We start from the raw sequence: 20,696 nt of genomic DNA on the forward strand, positions 1-20,696 counted from the left end.
GGTGAGGGCATCAAATATCTTTGCAGTGGCCCTGTTTTTGTGCTTCCAGAGACAATAAGTCTTCTCAAACTTTCTTTTTTAGTTCCCGTCACTAGCTACTTAAATTCATCTCAACATTCTGCTTATTGGTACAGAAGCTACTTTAGTGCTGTGTGTGCATTTCCACTTTAATATCCCAGAGACACTCAAGTCTAACCTTTAGCTTTGAAACTAATTGAGCAAAGAGCAGTTACTGCCCTTGTCACATAACGCAGTTCTTTCTAGAGTTTTGCCAGTTATACAGATGAACATTCCGGAGCACCTGTATAAAGAAGATATCGTTGAGCAGAACACGGTACTGTCAGCTCCTATTCCCTATGCTGTGTGCTGTAGGCAATGCGTGTAAGATCAGCAACAATGTGAATGTGAGAATTTATGTTTGCTGGTAGCTTTTAAAGGATTTGAATGATTTCTCTGCGCTGTGCTATGTGAGAGTAGAAAGGTATTCATGCTAATTTGTAGCATCTATTTTTTTGTAAATGCTCAGATGAAATGCAGGTCTCTTTACATAAAATGAATTAAATTGCTTTTTCTGATTGTTGGGAAAATACTTCTAAGGAAATGTAGAATTCACCTTAGAGAGAGAAAAAAAACTCCAACAGGAATAAAGTACAAAAAGGACAAGAGCTCTGGATGTAGAATCCAATCTATAAAGTGCTGCCTAAATATAGGATGGGACAAAGGGCCAGATGCACTAAACTTAACGAGCAATTAACGAGCCATTAAACCCTGGTATATACTAAAGGCCATTTTCCTATCACGGTAGCAGCCAATGAAAACGGAATGCAGATGATTATAATGAGCTGCACTACCATTGCAAGGCTATTATAATGAGATGCACTAACGTTTACCGATTCCTCTTACCGTGGAAAACCTAACGTGAGGTCTGCACCTCTCCTTAGGCTGGGGCTGCTGTGAACAGACCCATGGAGACCAGTGGGAAAAGCGCCTAACACCCATGTAAAAAAAAAAAAAAACAAGCTGCGTGTCCCAAGTGCTCGTCAGGGACGTCCTTGCCTAACATGGACATCCTTCAGGGACGTCCTTGCCTAACATGGACGTCCTTCAGGGACATCCCTGATGAGCACTTGGCTTTTTTCCCTTCCGCTGCTGCCGCCCCCCCCCCCGAGGTCGCCGCCGCTCCTCCTGCATTGAAATGACAGCTTCCCGCAGCCCCGCCCCCACCACCCCCTTCAGGTCGTCGCTGCCGCCGGTCCCCCCACCCCCCTCCGTCTGCCACCGGGCTGGGCCCTCACAGCATCTCTCACCTCTGTGTGAAGGCGCTGCAGCAGGCAACAGCTGATCGCCTCCCTTCGGACTTCCCTCCTTTCCTCCCTGGCCTGCCCTCGTCTGATGTAAGTAACTTACGTCAGGCATGCTTATTGCCAGTTCTAAAATGGTGCTAAGGTACACCTAACCCATTATAAAATAGTAGCGCAAAGCTGCTTTGGCGGCCAAAACTTAAGTGCAACAGCTTACTCCAGGCGAATGGCAGCCATAAGCTGGCAAATCTCAGTGCATCTTGCAATGTGTGCATCTGATAATATTCTATAAGGTGCATGCGTTGCTAGGTGGAATGCGCATGACATGACCATGCTCTACCCACTGTACAGGCCATTTGCTCTTACGCACCATATGACTAGCGCACCAATTTTATAGAATAGCACCTAGCACATAACTACAAAAATGCCATTTTGTGATGTCATTCACATGCATAAGTCTATAAATTAGTGTGCGCAATTGGCATCTACATTCAGGTACCCTTTATAGATTTGTGGGCTGATATTCAGACCGCGGGAGTTGGACCAGCTAACTTCCGTGGTTGACGTTAAACCCAGAGATTCAATTCCGGGTCGTTTCTGGTGACCGGCATTGAATATCCGGCTTATTTTTATCCGGTGTAAAGATAGCCAGCTAAGTCAATATTCAGACTCAGCCAGTAATCTTTAGATCGGCCAAAGACATACCAGGTTTTCAAACGGCCAAATATGGCCCCCAAACCCGGTTTTTAAAAAATTGGCAGATAGCCAGTTATATCAAGCGATATAACCGGCTAGCTGCTAGCTGCAAACTGGGGATATTCAGCAGGGGTTAGCCGGTTATTCCCCGCTGAATATCGGCAGATAGCCATTTAAGCGCTGTTTAACTGGTCAGCACCCTTTCTGACTGATTAAATAGCGCTGAATATCAGTGGGGGGGGGGGGTTGGCCTTTAACTGCTTAACTGTCTTTAACATTTCTGATTTTCTGCTGTAGACAATTCATTTACTGCATTTGACTTGTACTAAAATGACAGCTTGCAAAGAAACACTGTGAGGCTGGTATTCAAAATAATCATAAATGTCTTACATGGGTCCTGCGTGGCGGTGGGTTATATGTGGGGATGCTGGCTAAGGTGTTATATGTGTATGGGGAAAATATTGGTCAGTACTCACAAAGGTCCTGGCAACCAGTAAATGTCCAGTGAGACCTGGATATTCATTGCTGGTGCCCAGATATGGCCTGGCATTGAATATCTGGATCTAAAAAAATGCTGACTGCCTCCAGCCAGTGGCTTAGCCAAGGGTGGGCCCGGGTGGGCCTAGGCTCACCCACTTTGGGTTCAGACCCACCCAGTAGCAGCACACCTATGATGTGGCTGGCTGGGATCCCCAAGCCCCACCAGCCAAAAACTCCAACAGCTGTCCCTCCTACATACCTTGTAAATAGCAGATCTCCACCTGCAGTGAGCAGAGATTGATACATACTGCTCGCACTGGCCCCACAGCCTTCCCTCTGATGTATTCCCGCCTATACGGAAACAGGAAGTTACATCAGAGGGAAGGCTGTGGGGCCAACATGAGCAGTGTGTATTAGTTGCTACTCGCTGCCGGTGAAAATCTGCTACTTAAAAAGTATGCGGGGGAGGGGGATATTTGAGAGACCATATGGCATCCAGGTGAAAGAGGGAGAGGCCAAATCACTTGTGGGACAGGGCGGAGTTCTTCTGCCCACCCATGTTGGGCCCAGGCCCACCCAAAATTGGGTGTCTGGCTACGCACTTGCCTCCAGCTGAATGGGGGGGGGGGGGGGGGTTAGGTTTCTAATATAATCTCACTATACGTATATGTGCTGGTATTTATACATGGAAGATGCCAGCTTAGTGCTGCCTCTTTCTATCTGTGTAAATTTGTAAAATGGCTGCTCCCACTGTACATGTCAGCAAATACACGTGCGCATCCTTATATATATTTTACAAAAGGCTATGTGTTCAGTAGATCCTTCCAGGGTCCAAAATTGTGGAATTCTTTACCAGCCTACTTCAGACAGATCACTTCACTTTCCCTTTTTAAAACAGAGTTGAAGACTTTCCTTTTTCATGATGCATATGCATAAACTCCTCATGGTGGTGCTTGGTTGCCTTTCAACAAGTATTTCCTTATCTATTGTTTTGCCCTCTCCCCCCTATTTTCTATTTACATTGAACTTCAACCCACCTACCCTTTTAGTCTCATGTTTATCATGCCTGTTGGAGTTTATTTTTTCTCTTTTCTTTCTCATTTTTTCCCGTTCTTTACTTGTTTTTAGATTGTACGCCGCCCAGATAGCTAGTTCAGTTGGGTGAGATAGAAAGTCTCCAATACTTGAAATTTATAAAAGACAAACTGAGTTTGTATCCTTCTAATAAGACCTGATTGCAACCCATATATATGAGATTACAGTAGTCTAATTCGGGGAATAAGGGGCCCATTTACTAAAACGATGGCATGCGGCACCGGTCTTGCTGTACGTCAATCCGTAACTACCACCAGACTAACGCAGGAGCCCAGCAGTAGTCCCAACCCCCATTTTTGTAGGGCTGGAACTTAACTGGTGATAATTGGGCTGCGTCATGCTGTCTGGTTACTACCAGGTTAGTGTGGGAGCCCTTACCGCCCTCTCAATGGGTGGCAGTAAGGCTCCCTACTGAAATGGCCATGCAGTAAGTGGTTCCCCTGCAGTAGTGCAACCTGTCACCCCTGAGCAGCATTTCCCCAACCCTTCTAATCAAGATTCCATGATTAAATCCGCTCAGAGACCCCCCCCTTCCCTGCCTCCACATGGTAACATCTCCAATCCGATCCGCCCAGGGAATTATGGAGTGGAAGAGTAGCGTAATGGTTATATCTGCAGGCTGAGAACCAGGGGAGTCCATTTCAAATCCCACTGCTGCTCTTTGTGATCTTGGGCAAGTCACTTAACCCCCCCCCCCCCCCCCATTGTCTCAGGTACAAACTTAGCTTGTGAGCCCTCCCGGGACAGAAATATACCTACTGTATCTGAATGTACATGACTTCAATAGTTTTTAGGCAGAAATTAAAATAAATGGAAAATATGACAGATTGATCCCTACACTTAAGGATCAGATCTGCCTTTTTTGAACCCCCAGAGCAGCACCAGGAAGGGACCGGAAAGGAATCACTCCCATCTCAAACCATTAGACTACCAGAGGGATCCCTGGGTAAGGGGATCAGGGATAGGGGAGGGGAGGGAAGGGGTTTTAGGCATTTTCTTTTGTGGTCTGCAGTGGGGAGTCTTTGTCAGAGAGTTTCCAAGTTGGGGGTGGGTTATGTAGGGGGATGCTGGTTAGGGTGTTATATATGTATGGGGGAATCCGATTTGGGGGGGGGGAGGGTAGGTCTGTTGGTAGTGTTGTACTTTAAAGCCATCTCTTGAGGTGGCATAAGTGCAGCTACAATAATCGGCAGTTGAGACAGCCACAATATGGCACAAGTCTGTGAACTATATCTCCCATTTGATGCCCACAACCCACACCTACCCATGTTAAGCAGCTAGAATTTTTTATTTGTAAGGATTTATATATTAGGATTTATTTACCGCCTTTTTGAAGGAATTCACTCAAGGCGGTGTACATTAAGAATAGATCAAACATGAGCAATAGGCAATTACAGCAGTAAAAATATTCAAGTAACAATACAAAGTATGGCATAGTAGACTACTTACAATGTCAACACAATACGTAATAGAGCATTATAACTGATAGTGAAAGGTAAAGCAACGATGGAACATATAGATAGGTAAGAGAGTGAGAAGAGTTAGAAAGTAAGGTGACTGATTTAAAGAAAGGTGCACAAGGTCAGTGAGATGGTTAAATATTATCTCAGCTAGGGTAGGAGTAGGTAAACATGTCTTGCTGCAGTATGTGCAGCCCGAGTCACTCCTTGTGTGTGTGAGTGAGACTAACACGTTAGCTACGTCTTCCATTAAAGGCCTGGTTGAACAGTCAAGTTTTCACCTGCATAGGTTTTCTTACTCTACTGACTGGTTTTTACATACAGTAGCCATTAACAAAGGTCTGCACCAACAGCTATCACTCTTAGAAGCCATGCTAGCTGCTTAATGCAACTTAATATAAGGGCCCTACACCTTGTGATCTGTTGTCAGAGGATGCAGTCAAGCTGACCAACACAGCAGAATTCAAAAGAGGATTGGACAAGTTCCTGGAGGAAAATTCCATTAAAATTATTAGCTGGAGGGCACCCTGCTCTACCAGCCTGGGAACATCAGACCATGGCTTTGTAGCCTGATGCTCCTGAACCACTGGAATAGTGTGACTTGGGAGGTGGCTTGCAACCAGCATTATTCTTTTAAAATGGGATTCAGCAATCTGCGGGATTGAGATACTGCAGGTTGCTGAGTCCTGTACTGCACCTTGATAACTTTATCTCTTAGTCCTGAATGGTTTTTATTTTTTTGCATGGCTTAGTGTTATTTCACAACTGCTTAGCAGCAGAAGGAGAGTGAAAAGAACAAATTGTACGAGAGGACAAATATCACACCAAGGAATAGGAGCCAGAAAAAGTGATAACTGTTGCCAAAGGACTGTTACACTTTTAATAACTAGTGCATTAACAAAGGCCCTTTGACAACATTACCAGTATTTTTCTTTCCTTTTTTTTTCTTTTCGTAAGATGATTTATAAGGGAAATAGCTCTATTACTGGGAATTATGAAGTGTGTGTTATAGAAAAGGAAGTGCAGGTTTTATATTAAGATTCTGTCCAATTCTCTATGGAATCCAGACTTCACTACCATATAGAATTTGTTGAATGATGCAATCGTTATACTGATAGTTCTATAGGTGGCTGAGAGTTTTCCTTATGCACAGAAGACCCGGAGGAACATTTCTTGTAGCGTGTTTTATAGCTAATTTAAAGTTAGGTGGGGGTCTGTGATGTGCCAGTGGGCATAATTCCCAGAAATATCATTTTGGTTTGCCCTGTTCCATACCTAGTTTGCTCCCCACCTTTTGCCACCACAAATATTTCTGTCTAGAGACGCAACTGTTTATTGCTGTGACTCTGTGCAGAAGGCAAAAATGAACTAAGCATGCATGGGGGAGGGGGGTGTAGGCATCGGCGGATGGGAGTGTGCGGCCAGCTTCCCAAGTGTTGATGAGACCTGAAGACGTCTTCAGTTGGTGGGGATTGGGGATCCCCGCCGGCTACACTGAAGATGTGTGCTGCCAGTGGGTGGACCTGGCTTTGAGTGGACCCTGCCCACCCAGGTCCACTCATAGCTATGCCACTGCTGTATGCATATACGTTTATCTGGAATTAGCACAGACATTTCTGGGAGCAGGGCTAGGAAGGAGTAAAAATTTACATGGGTACATTATAAAACAGGCATGTAAGCTCATTAAGCCAGGAAATATGTGAATACTGAATAGTATTTTCTATGGGGTGATTTTTACCATGATGTTATACATATATTTTCTCCTTCATAATTGCTGTTACCTATAATATATGCGTATTCAGCACATTAGTTAGTTGGTTGATATGTTATAAAATTACCCTCCCTTTGACTAGGGATGTGTATTATCTTTCTTTTCTTCCTTTCATTTTTAAAAAAATTTGTTCCAGTGCATGCTAAAATTTTAGCATGCACTGGAAAACACAGTGAGTTTTATAGGGGAGGCCTACAGGGACATAGAAGAGAGCTCCCACCTCCAGTCTGGCAACCTGTATGCTGCCATGGAGGAGAAAGGTCTCCTGAAGGGACAGCATCACTGTGGAGAGGCAGGAAGTGATCCTGTAGCCAGGACCTGCCTTCCAGGGGATGCAATATACACTCGCATCAAGGATGTTTCTCCGGGGGCTTCTGCCCAGGAGGAAAGGGTTAGGACAGCTGTTGTAGTTGGAGATTTGATCATTAGGCATTTAGATAGCTGGATGGCTGGTGGGCATGAAGATTGGAAGGTCACTTGTCTGCCTGGTGCAAAGGTGGTGGACCTCATACGTCACCTAGATAAGATTTTAGACAGTGCTGGGGAATAGTTTTCTGTCTCGGTACATGTGGGTACCAATGACATAGGAAAATGTGGGTGGGAGGTTCTGGAAGCCAAATTTAGGATGTTAGCTGAAAGCTGAAATCCAGAACCTCCAGGGTAGCTTTTTCAGAAGTGGTCCTCGTTCCATGCGCAGGACCCAAGAGACAGGCAGAGCTGCAGGGAGGAGAGTTTTAGATTTGTTAGAAACTGGGCAACATTCTGGGGAAGGGGGAGCCTATTCCAGAAATATGGGCTCCACCATAACCAGGGTATAACCAGGCTGCTGTCATTAGCATTTAAAAAGGAGATAGAGCAGTTTTTAAACTAGAAACTAGGGAAAGGCCAACAGTTGCTTGAAAGCGCATGGTTTTGAACAAGGTATCTTTAAAAGATATCACCAAAACAGGGAAGATAGGGCATTCCAATAGTGAGGTTGCAATAGAAACCATAGTAGACCAGGGGGCTCATTTTTAAAGCGCTTAGACTTACAAAGTTCCATAGGTTGCTATGCAACTTTGTAAGTCTAAGTACTTTGAAAATATGCCTCCAGGTGTCTTTAAATAAAAAGCAGACAGATTTTCAAGATTGCAGATTATCAAAGTCAACTGCTGAGTAAGTTGTAAATAGGAATAACAAACATTGTTTGAAATGTCTGTATGTAATTGCTAGAAGCCTAAGAAATAAGATGGGAGAGTTAGAATATATTGCACTAAATGAAAATGTAATAGGCATCTCTGAGACCTGGTGGAAGGAAGATAACCAATGGGACACTGTCAAACCAGGGTACAAATTATATTGCAATGATAGAGTGATGGAGGGGTAGCATTATACATTAAGAAGGGCCCTGAATTGAATAGATTAAAAATTCTGAAGGTCACAAAACACATCTTGGAATCCCTATGGATAGAAATTCAATTTGTAAAGGGGAAAAGGATAGTGATAGGAGGGTACTACCATCTACCTGGCCAGGATAAACAGACAGATACAGAAATGTTATCAGAAATTAGGGAGGCTAAATAACTGGGGAACACAATAATAATGGGTGATTTTGATTACATCGATATTTACTAGGTAAATGAAATATCAGGGCATGCTAGGGAGATAAAATTCCTTGAGGAAATCAAGACTGCTTTATGGAGCATCTGGTTAAGGAACTAACAAAAGGAGGAACAATTTTAGACCTAGTCCTCAGTGGAGCGCATGATCTGATGCAGGAGTTAATGGTGTTGGGGCCACTTGATAACAGTGAGGGTTGCAGGAAAATTAAGAATCCTCAAATTCCTCACCTGTGACCTATTCTCTTAATTTCCAACATAGTACATACAATTAAACTGTCTTTTACAGATGAACTACCAGCTGATTGTATTTGAACCAACTAAGAATCAGTTTTCATCAACCTTTGCTCTATTGCAGAAATTTTCTGGTCATGTTCAACAAAGTTCATGGAGGAATTTGCATGACTAATTCAAAGTATCTTCCAAAGAGTTTTCTATTCTATTCAAAGCCATCAGGACATCTTCCAATGTGGTATCTGAACCAGATTGAGACAGAATAGTTCCAGAAGTTGGAGAGAAAGTATCAGGTTGTTGAACTGGGACAGAGAGTACAACTCAACTCAACTGAAACCAAACCCAATAAGGAAATTGGAAGAGAATCTACCAGCAGACTCTTCACTCCAGCAGATGAAACTCCTACCTATTTGGTATGGGTTAGTTCCTCCATCTGAACACCAGGTTGAGGGGGCGTGGTTTGCTCACATGAAGAAATAGACACCGCTGCTGGTGAATTATTTTCATGGAAAGGGTGATCGATGCCTCCTGAGGGAGGTGATGGACAAAAAACGGTGAAGGAATTTAAAAAGGTGTAGGATGAACACAGCAGATCTCTATGGATGGTATAAAAAAAAAAACCTTAAATGGAATTCCTTCTGCAAAGAACTAAGGCCGGTGCCAGGCAGACTTTGTAGGTCTGGATTCTGTATATGGTAATCCAGTTTAGGATGGGCTGGAAAGGGCTTCAAAGGCAATTTTAGTAGCCGAAACTGAGGACAGTGCTAGGCAGACTTTAACGGTCTGGGTCCCACAAATGACAAGATGGATTTGCACATGTTGGAGTGGGCTTTGACAACAACTCCAGTAGTTGGAACATAAGGACAGAGCTGTGCAGGCTTCTATGGTCTATGTCCAAGAAACACCAAAGAAAGACCATGATCAAGTACTACTACTATTTAACGTTTCTAAAGCGCTACCAGGGTTACGCAGTGCTGTACAATCTAACAAAGAAGGACAGTCCCTGCTCAAAGGACCTTACAATCTAAAGGACAAAAAAGTGCAGTCAATCAAATTGGGGGCAGTCTAGATTTCCTGGATAGAGGTACAATGGTTAGGTGCCGAAAGCGACATTGAATAGGTGGGCTTTGAGCAAAGATTTAAATTAATGAGTGTGACTGTTGGGCAGTCTGGATGGACCGTTCAGGTCTTTATCTGCCGTCACTTACTATGTTACTATCCTGCTTATTTTCAAAGGAGAAGGGCGCCCATCTTCCGACACAAATCGGGAGATGGGCATCCTTCTCCTAAGGGCGCCCAAATTGGCATAATCGAAAGCCGATTTTGGGCGTTCTCAACTGCTTTCCGTCGCAGGGACGACCAAATTTCACAGGGGTGTGTCGGCAGTGTACCGAAGGCGGGATTGGGGCATGGTTGAGATGGGCGTCCTCGGCCAAAAATGGAAAAAAGAAGGGCGTCCCTGACGAGCACTTGGACGACTTTACTTGGTCCATTTTTTCTTGCGACCAAGCTTCAAAAACAGTGCCCAAACTGACCAGATGACCACCGGAGGGAATCAGGGATGACCTCTCCTTATTCCCCCAGTGGTCACCAACCCCCTCCCACCCAAAAAAAAAAATAAAAAAACATTTTTTCCAGCCTCTATGCCAGCCTCAAATGTCATACCCAGCTCCATCACAGCAGTATGCAGGTCCCTGGAGCAGTTTTTTGTGGGTGCAGTGCACTTCAGGCAGGCAGACCCAGGCCCATCCCCCTCTACCTGTTACACTTGTGGTGGTAAATGTTGAGCCCTCCAACCCCCCCCCAAAACCCACTGTACCCACATGTAGGTGCCCCCCTTCATCCCTAAGGGCTATGGTAGTGGTGTACAGTTGTGGGGAGTGGGTTTGTTGGGGCTCAGCACACAAGGGAAGGGAGCTATGGACTTGGGAATAATTTAGGAAGTCCACTGCAGTGCCCCCTAGGGTGCCCGGTTGGTGTCCTGGCATGTGAGGGGGACCAGTGCACTACGAATGCTGGCTCCTCCCATGACCAAATGCCTTGGATTTGGTCATTTTTGAGATGGGCGTCCTCGGTTTCCATTATCGGCGAAAACCGAGGTCGCCCATCTCTAAGGTCGACCTAAATTTCATGATTTGGGCATCCCTGACCATATTATTGAAACGAAAGATGGACGCCCATCTTGTTTCGATAATACGGGTTGCCCCACCCCTTTACAGGCCTTCCTTAGAGATGGGCGCCCTTAGAGATGGGCGCCCCCATTTGATTATGCCCCTCCACATGTTACCCCCGAAACTAGCCCCTGCAATAGCCCTATCCCCAAAATATGCCTTACAACTGCTTCACCACCCCTTCAAGCTACCAAGTGGTGTGTTGGAGCTGGCTCGCACCAGGTCACAAGAGCCGGTTGTTAAATTTTTTAGCATTTTGTGAGCCAATTGTTCTGGCACAGTGAACCAGTTTGCCTCGCCTCCCTCCCCCCCCCCCCCCCCCAAGCTGCAGGGTCCTAGCACATACCTGAAGGCAGCCACCCTGGTGGTCTACTGGATTCTTTGGGGCAGGAAAGATCCCCAGTCTTTCCTGCCCACTGCCGGCGCTGACCCTCCTGCAGCCGCATTGCTCTTTAAAAACAGTGCTATAGTAAATATACTTCACTAAAAGGAGTCAGTATACTTCAAATAAGACTGAATTTCTGTAGTATTGGAGGAAAAAGCCTCAGTAATTGCTGGGAACACTCAATAATGATGAAGGGAGTATAAACAAACTCCCAATCTCTTCCAGCTCCTATCTATCATTGGCTTACAAAACCTCCAAATGAAGTTCAATGTCCAAATCCCGATGGGGACCCATTTTGAATTGTATTAAACTGGGATGATAGCAATTCTTTAGCCTTTCTTCTGGTAATATTTAAAGATCTTTCCCTAGTTGTCTCGGCAACAGTTTTGGAATTCTCTGTTGACTCTTCAAGTATCCTCGTACTGTCAGTACTTATTGGCTACTGATCAAGTTCCGGCTCTTTTGTAATGTTGGCTGCTAACAAGTTTGGATTATTGCCACATTTTGTATTATAACTTCTGGTTTATATGCTGTACCTATTGCAAGTTGTTCATAACTCAGCAAAACAATTACTATCTGGTTGTCTTTTGCATGAGCATATTACAACTTACCTGAGACCATTTCCGTGGCTTCCATGTAAGCAACAAGTTCACCTCAAGGTTTGCACCCTGATTTTTAGAATTCTTATGGGTGAGGGCCCTAATTTCTGGCTGACTTGCTACCTTCATCTGAGTCAAATTATGAATTTTTTCTCAGTCCTCTGAAACCAGTTGTTCTATCTGTGTTGTCTTCTAAACTTTCAGTCATCAGGAATGCATTCTTTTCAGGTGCAGGACATTGACTTTGAATGTTTTTCTAGTAATCTTTGTGACGTGAATCCGATTATTTGCCATTTTGGAAAGAATTAAAAGTATTTCTGTTTATAGAAGCTTTTTAGATAACATGATATTAGGCGTGAATCTAAATGTTATCAGGAGTACATTCTTGCAGTTTTATGATTGCTATGATTGAAGATATTCATTCAATGATCTCTTGGTATCTGATTATTGATTGTTTTTATTATGTTTGTTTGCATAATAGTTTAGGGCCCCTTTTACAAAGGTGTGCTAGCATTTTTAGTGCACGCTAACCGTGTAGATACCCATAGGAATATTATGGGCGTCTACACAGCGCACGCTAAAAACGTTAGTGGACCTTTGTAAAAGACCCCTTTAGAATGTTACCTAAAAATAATGATTTTATTTAGTCTTGAATGTTTATTATAATGTCTGCTTATTGTTACCATATGGACATAGTTTATGATCCACTATGCATTTGTTTTGGATAGTACAGATTATAATGTAGTAAATGAAAAAGAATGGAAATTTTAAAATAGCCTCACTGAGCTATTATCTTTTTTGTATATTATTCTGACTGACCTACAGAATTTCTCCTCCCACTGGTAGTTAAAAACTATCAACTGGTATTTTATTCTAGTAACATTTACTCACTTGATAAATTTGGGCAAGAATAAGAAAAAAAAAAGTCAGAGAAACCTGTCTTAGAAATTGACTTCAAGCACTCTCTGTTGGAGCTGTCATGCTTTCATTTTAAAAACATAGGGCCTGATATTGAAAGCATTTATGCTCCTGACTTTGAGAGCAGCGCTCTTAGGGGTCCTTTTACTAAGGTGTGCTGAAAAATGGCCCGAGGTAGTGTAGGTTCAAGTTTTGGGCACGTGCAGATCCGTTTTTCAGCATGCTTGGAAAAAAAATGCCTTTTTACATTTTTGCCAAAAAAGGACGTGCAGCAAAATTGTGGCGTGTCCATTTTGGGTCTGAGACCTTACTGCCAGCCACTGTCTTAGTGGTAAGGTCTCTTGTGTTAACTATGCAGTAATTGCCTACATGTGTCAAGTCATAGTTATCACTCGATTTTCATCGCACACCAGAAAATAAAATATAGTTTCTGGCATGCATAGCGGACATGCGTAAAAAATGACATTACTGCAGGGCCACATGGTAGCCGGGTGGTAACCTGAATTGGTACATGTTGAGTGCACATAGGCGCTTACACAGCTTAGTTAAAGGGCTGAGTGCCATAATACTCAAATTTTCACTGAGCTCCAAAATTTAGGAGAAATAAAAAGTGGGTGGTAACAGGGGTGTATTTAAAGTGGTGGGAAAAGTGTGGAACTAAGCACTGATTATAGTATTTGTGGTGGCTGAATACCTTGGTGCTTGGTCGGTAGGCTCGGAGTGAGGCGATGGCAGCAAAACCGACAAACAAAGAGAAGCTTCAGAATAAGTAGGTGGAAAGCAAGATGGTGGACTTCTTGAGCCCCGCAGCCCCCTCAGTGTCATCTGCTTGGGTCATGGAAATCACGGCAGATACGATACAAGGCTGGAACGTCTCCACACCCAATTGGAAGATCTAGCTCGCAACTAGGACAAGCGAGGTAGAAGACAGAGTCACGGCAGTGGAAGGGACCCAAGAGTCATTCAAGAAGCAACTTGTGGCCTTAGAAGCAAAGATGGAGGACTTGGAAAATTGATTGAGGAATAACCTGTGCTTGATTGGACTGCCTGAAACATTTGAAGATAAGGAGATTGGCGTTTTTTTAGAGTGGTGGCTGGCCAAAGAAATAACTTTTCCAGATGGTATGGGTCCCCTGCACGTGGAATGGGCCCATCGGGTGGGTCCCTGCACCCTAACTCCACTAAGCCACGAGTGGTCATTTTGAGAGTGCTGAGCTTCGCTCATAAGCAGTGCATATTGCAAGCCTTGCAATCGGGTAAAGTCCTGACCTATGAGAATAAACGCATTTTGTGTTTCCAGGATTACTCAGTGGGCATGGCGGCAAGCCGCCAGACTTTTACACCTCTCTGCTCTAAGCTCTTCTCGCTGAAGATAACGTTTTGCTTTGCTATACCCGGCCATGCTAAAAATCACCCACAAGGGGACAGCTCGTTTGTTTGAATCAGTTGAAGAGGCGAGGGTGTTTGTGTCATAATTGGAGGAGGAAATTACAGCCGAGAGGGGACGTACAGAAGCACCTTAGAGTTGGTGTTTGGAGTTCTTTGTTCTACTTGTTAAAAGTGCCAAATGGCTTTGATACTGTTGGTTCGAGTGTTTGCCTCAGCGGAGTGGATTCAGACTAGTATCAGGAAAGGTGTTAAGGAAGTAAGAAGACGAGACACCTGAATATATTTGCTTACTTAGGAGGACATGTTAAGAGGAGCCCTGAAGTGGGCTGGCTGGAGGTCACAGGACTTCGTGTACCTGGGTTTCAGGGTGACTGAGGCTTCAGGACCAGATGCTTCAGTTCCCTAGTGACTGGACGCATATGTTATGACTACACCAAGTTTTTTTGTTTTTGTTTTTGTGGGGGGGGTCCGATTTGAAACTACTATTTGTTTGGTACAGGGGGGGTATAGGAGTGGTGTTAGACATGATAGTTCCCATGGGGGGGGGGGGGGGACATCAATCATGGGGCTTAGGGGAGGGAGTGGGGGTTGGGGATGGAAAGGGGAAGAATAGGGGAGGGGGAGCTTTTTGGTTTTTCAGTTTCACAATGATATAATAGCTGACCTGAGTGGGGAGCAATGGGAAACAGGCTGGGGGAGGAAGCAGAAGTGTGGGGTGAGTGAGGACCTTGGTCTATTAATGGCAGTGTGGGGGGGCACTGGCTGGGACGCCACCCTGGGATTTTGTATTCCTCTAAATGTATCTCTACCTTTAACTGTTTACGGTGAAATTAGTAACTTGGAATGTAAGGGGAATTAACTCTCCGATAAAAAGGTCAAAAATATTGCTTAATTTACAGAGACATAAAATTGATATTGCATTTTTACAGGAGATACACCTCAGCCAAGCGGAGCATGCCAAACTAAAATCCTGGTGGGTGGGGGAATGTATGGCTGCAGCAGCTGAGGGGAAGAAGGGAGGTGTAGCGGTGTTAATTAGAAGAGGGGTGGCGGCAGCTGTATGACCTATTTCAATAGACCCGGGGGGGGGGGGGGGGGGGGTGGGGGGTAGATTTTTACTGGTAGAAGTGGAAATCCAACATCAGAAAATACTGCTTTGCAATTTGTACTCCCCTAAGCAATATGATAAAAATTTTTATCAAACAGTGATTAATCTTCTTCTTCGGTACCCCCGTGCCTCCCTGGTAGTGTGTGTGTGTTTGTGTGGGGGGGGGGGGGGGGGGGGACTTCAATGCAGTTTGGGATCCCCTTCTTGATAGATTGTATGTGGGGCAGTTGGATGCAGGCCTGTCAGGCAGGGGTTTGTACCGCATGGGCCAATTGCTGGATCTGGTAGACATTTGGTGAACGCTGCATCCTCTAGATAAGGATTATACACACCTCTCACGAGCGCGCTCTACCCAGGCACGTATTGATTATCTTCTAGTTTTGCGATCATTCTTTGGAATGGTACTTAAGGCAGAGATATGGCCTTATACAATTTTGGATCACGCATGGATGTGGTTAGATTGGGCCCTAGGACACAAGAACGCTAGACGTAGCCCCTGAAAATTTCCACTAGAGCTATATGGGGACCCGGTTTTTAGGGCGAGACTTCTACACTGCTGGCAAGTTTATGAATCCCAGAATGGGGCACATGTGGGGGACCCAATATTATACTGGGAGGCAGCGAAGGCAGTGCTACGTGATGAAGTTATAAGCTACTCGCACTTTGTCAAGGCTGCTAGAGATAGAGAGATTTTGAGATTGGGCTCACAGGTGAGCAAGGCCCATAGACTTTTTTGGTCAGACACATGCTGAAGCCCATAAACAACACCTGCTGGACTTGCAGGTGGCCCTGAATGAGCTCATTCACCAGTGTGCCCTTAAATTTCAAACGTATTACCATTATAGGTTGTACAAATCCTATATAATAAAAAGCACCCTCAACGTTCTGAAGCTGACTCCGTGGCTTCAGTGAAGGGTTTGAAGCTTCTGAAGCTTAGGCTCCATCTCTGTCTGCTCCGCCCTTGCGTCAAAACGTCAAGACGTTGAGGGCGGGTAACAAAAACACACCAAGCCACTCCCGTGCCCACAACAAACGACCAACTGTCTGCTCCGCCCTCGCGCCAAAACGTCACAACGTCGAGGGCGGGTAAAGACTTATACCGGCATTAAACAATCGCGCTCCCCAACTCGTGTGAACACAGGCACGTGCCTTTAACTCCACTCACATAACAACAGAAAGCGCACCTGTGTCTCGCTACAAAAAAAAAACGCCAATCGAATCCCGAGCCCACAACAAGCGTGCCTGCACACCGGCTACGATTACTCAGACAATCTGCTAATGCACAGCAGCAGCTATCATTTTACCACAGAGGAGCAGAAAAACGGACGGGATTATTTCAATGCACAAAGTAGATCATGGTGAGTGCCCACACTCTCCCACACAGACGCTGCTACACTGTCCCCCCCCCCCCCCAAACACACACACAATCATACACAAACTCTGACAACCTCCCCACACAACCTCCCCCCCCCCCCCCCCCCCCCCACCGACATCATAAAAGAAATATCCTAAGGAAAAACAGCATCTGGCTGCACAAACAGACATACATTCCTTCAACCACCAAACCCTTTCCTACAAGCATCATACAAACACTGTGCCATGGAGAAACACACTCACTCAGACACACACTCCCCCCCTCCCCCAAAAAACAAGCTCTACCATGGAAAACCAGCTTCTCTCACTCACTCACACCCACAAACACAACCAAACTACAACACCCCAACCCACACTACAACATACACACACTCTGTCATGGAGAGACAGCATCTCTCTCTCACACTCGCACTCACACACACACACTCTCTGTCTCATACACTGTCGCACTCACAGACACTGTATGTATTGCACACATACTCTCTCACACTATGTGAAACACACTCTCTCACACTCACTTTGACTCACATACGCACTCTCACACACTCTCATTCAAACAAACACAATCTCATTCTCACACACACACACACTCTCTCTCACACACACACACACACACACACACTCACACCCAGACTCACTCTCTCTCTCTCTCACACACACACTTGCACATTCACTCTCTCTCTTTCACACAGACACTTTCACACACACTCGGCAAGAAATAATCACGAAGCACGCGTGCACACAACATCCTATTTGTAGGATGTAGTATTTCGTAACTTCCTTATACTACATCCTACAAATACAAAAAAAAAAAAAACAACACTACAAAAAAACAAAAATTAAAAAATGAAATTGCACATAAAACACAAATTACAATTATTCATTACCAACACAACACAATTATAATAAAAAACTATTACAACACATTCATGGCAGAAAACAAATACCATGCTGGCGCCCGTTTCATTTGTTTCAGAAACGGGCCTTTTGTACTAGTATGGTAATAAAGAGAGTCGGTTGCTGGCTCGGTTGGCTCGACCCAGACGGGAAGCTTGTGAGTTCTAACCATAAGAGATGGTCAGGGAATTGATGTTCATTCGATGGGGCTATTTGCAATGTTTTTTATAAATTTTATAGGCAGTTATATGATGTGCCCCCTCAGCAGGGACTTCCGGGGTCGCTGTACCTAGATAATCTTAACTTACCTCTACTTCGATAGGCTGACCTTGAGTTTTTAAATACGCTAATACAGGAGGATGAGGTAGCTTTGGTGATATTGCGTGGTCCTTTGCTCAAGACCCCGGGGCCAGATGGCTTTCGAATGAAGTTCTATAAGCTTATGGAGGCAGAAATTATAGTGCCAATTACCAATTACTTGAATACTATAGTGGATAAGGAATCGCTGCCACCCACTCTGGCGTTGGCACACATTATAGTTTTGCCAAAGCTGGGCAAAGACCCTACGACGCTGGAGTCTTATTGCCCCATCTCTCTCCTGAATGTGGAAGCCAAATTACTGGCAAAGATCATGGCTAACTGCATGGCTTGGTTCTTACCAGGCCTTTTACATGAGGCGCAGGTTGGGTTTGTGGAAGGTAGATCGGTAGCAAAAAACTTACGGAGAATTCTGACCTCGTTGGTATCCAGGGGTCAAAGTGGTACGCAGTCATTGCTCATTAGTTTTGATGCTGAGAAGGAATTTTTTTGACTCTCTGGTGGTGTATGGGTCTTCATGGCGTTTTGTATCAACTATCCATGCTTCTATCCTTCTCCATGTGCTAAGGTGCTGGTCAATGGGGAGGAGTTGCCAGCCTTTCCTATTCTCCGGGGCATGAAGCAGGGGTGCCAGCTGTCGCCCTTACTTTTTGTGCTTTAACTAGACCCTCTTGTTCGGGATATTACAGGGAACTCTTCTATACGGTGTCCAGATAGGCCAGCAATGTTTTAAAGTTGCAGCCTTCGCTGATGACTTTCTGTAAGCTCCTTTGAGCAGGGACTGTCCTTCTATGTTAAATTGTACAGCGCTGCGTAACCCTAGTAGCGCTTTAGAAATGTCAAGTAGTAGTAGTAGTAGTAGTAGTGGTACATATTGCAGATCTGCATGACTCTTTTCTAGCGCTTATGGACACATTGCGGGAGTATGGGGACTACACGGGACTACGCCTAAATTTGGCTAAAGTTGGAGGCGTTGACGTCTTCTCCCCAGGTGAGGCAGTTGTGGGGTCCAGATTTTCCTTTGAGCGGGGCAGACCGCTCTTTTAAATATTTGGGCATCAGGTTAACTATGGACTTAGAGTTGTCACGACTGTGGTCGTGATCCCTCTCTGACTCACCTTATGTCCCGATGGTCAGCTGCTGTGCTGGCTACTGTCTGTAGGGTTTCTTTCCTGTGTGTTTCAAGCCTCACTTTGGGTTCTGTGTATTTCCTGCCTCTGTCCTGTAGGGTTTCCACTTCCCCTGTGTTTCAAGCTTCACTTTGGTGTTCAGTGTGTATTTCCTGCCTCTGTCCTGTTTATAAAGTAGTGGTGCACTTTCATTCAGTGCCTTTGCATTGCCAAAGGTCTCCAGGTTAGTCCGTGTGCAATGTAGTACTTCTGCCTTGATTTCTTGTTGCTTTGTTCTTAGCCTGTGTGCCTGTGGACACTTCTGTCTTGATTCCTTGTTTAGAGTGCCTGTGTGCACTTCTGCTTCTGTTCTTCTCAGTCTGTTTGTGTGCTAGGTTCAGCCTTCAGTCATATAGTTCTGTTGTTTGTCTGTGTGGGTCAGCTTTGTGTCTTGCCTAGTCTGCCTTGCTTGTTCTAGTCCCCTCTACCTTAGCTTCAGCCTTAGTTCTGTTGTTTGTCTGTGTGGGTCAGCTTTGTGTCCTGCCTAGTCTGCCTTGCTTGTTCTAGTCCCCTCTACCTTAGCTTCAGCCTTAGTTCTGTTGTTTGTCTGTGTGGGTCAGCTTTGTATCCTGCTTGTGTCTGCCCTGGTTGTCTTCAGCTCCAGTCCCCTTCCTGCTTGTCTCTGCCCTGTTTGCTTTCAACTTCTGTTCATGCCAAGCTTGTTTGAAAATCCTGAATCCTGTTTGAGTATCCTGAATCCTGTTTCTGACAAGCTTGTTTGAAAATCCTGAATCCCGCTTGAGTATCCTGAATCCTGGTCCTGCCAAGCTTGTTTAAAAATCCTGAATCCTGCTTGAGTATCCTTAATCCAGTTCCAGTCAAGCCAAGTCTGTTCCTGAATCCGATTCCAGCCAAGCCAAGTGCATCCTGAATCCTGTCTAGTCCTGCTTGAGGGATTTTGCCTCTTGCTGCTGCTCGACAACAGTAGGCCAAGGGCTCATGTTGTTCCAGAGTTTGTGACTGTTTGTTTAAAGCCTGTGATTGTGACAGGAGTCTTTATATGTTCTTAATGTCACAGCCCTTTTGGGGGATTCAAGGAGGCAGCTGGAAACCTGGGGAGACCTCCTGATATCACTAAGGGGAAGGGTCAGTCTCTTGAAAATGGTTCTGTTTCCTAGGTGGTTATATGTATTGCAGACACTTCCCCTCTGTCTTTTACAGAAGGATTTAAAATGCATCTATAGTCTTTTTGGTAGGGTCTGTTGGGCCTGCAAGAAATCTAAGATTCCACTGGCTGGTGGGGGGCTGGTCTCAGGGAGGGCTCGGTCTCCCAAATTTGCATTTGTATAATCAAGCATTTCTCTTGTGTCAATTGGGGGACTGGTTTAGTCAATCTCAGCTGTTTACACCAACAGATTTAGAATAGGAATACTTTGCCCCCTATACATTTTTTTCATTGCTACACCACCACCCCAGTCAGCTTCCGTGATGTTTCAAACGTTGTGTGTTGCTCCATCCTCTGCGGGAGGTGTGGGGACGTCTGGTGAGGAGATTGGGGGGGAATTCGCTTGTGTCTGATCAACTGACCATTAGGGGTAATATTACCTTTGAGCCGGTCATGCATAACCCTACGTTTCTCACTTGGGAGAAGCAAGGAGTCACTTGTTTAGAACATCTGTTGGTGGGGAGGGGGACTTAATAGATTACGGAGAGTTGCAGTCCAAGATTGGAACTACCTGGGGGAATCGCTTTGCGTATGCCCAAATTAAGCATTATATTGCCACATTGGATAA

General features: G+C 44.9%; 1 protein-coding gene across 7 annotated transcripts in view; it reads left to right on the forward strand.

The window, feature by feature from the left end:
- Positions 1 to 256: 256 nt before the first annotated feature.
- Positions 257 to 20,696, forward strand: part of ABCC12 (ATP binding cassette subfamily C member 12) — a 198,594-nt gene continuing 178,154 nt past the window's right edge. For 2 of the 7 annotated variants that reach the window (XM_030204371.1, XM_030204373.1), the window contains exon 1: positions 274 to 334. The gene's annotated coding sequence lies outside the window, so the exon portion shown is untranslated. Of the gene's footprint in view, positions 382 to 11,775; positions 11,851 to 20,696 lie in introns of those variants that run through there. The other 5 variants (XM_030204370.1, XM_030204374.1, XM_030204375.1 and 2 more) reach the window with 5 other exon arrangements.

Source organism: Microcaecilia unicolor, chromosome 5, assembly GCF_901765095.1.
Source record: "Microcaecilia unicolor chromosome 5, aMicUni1.1, whole genome shotgun sequence".
NCBI classification, from domain to species: Eukaryota; Metazoa; Chordata; class Amphibia; order Gymnophiona; family Siphonopidae; genus Microcaecilia; species Microcaecilia unicolor.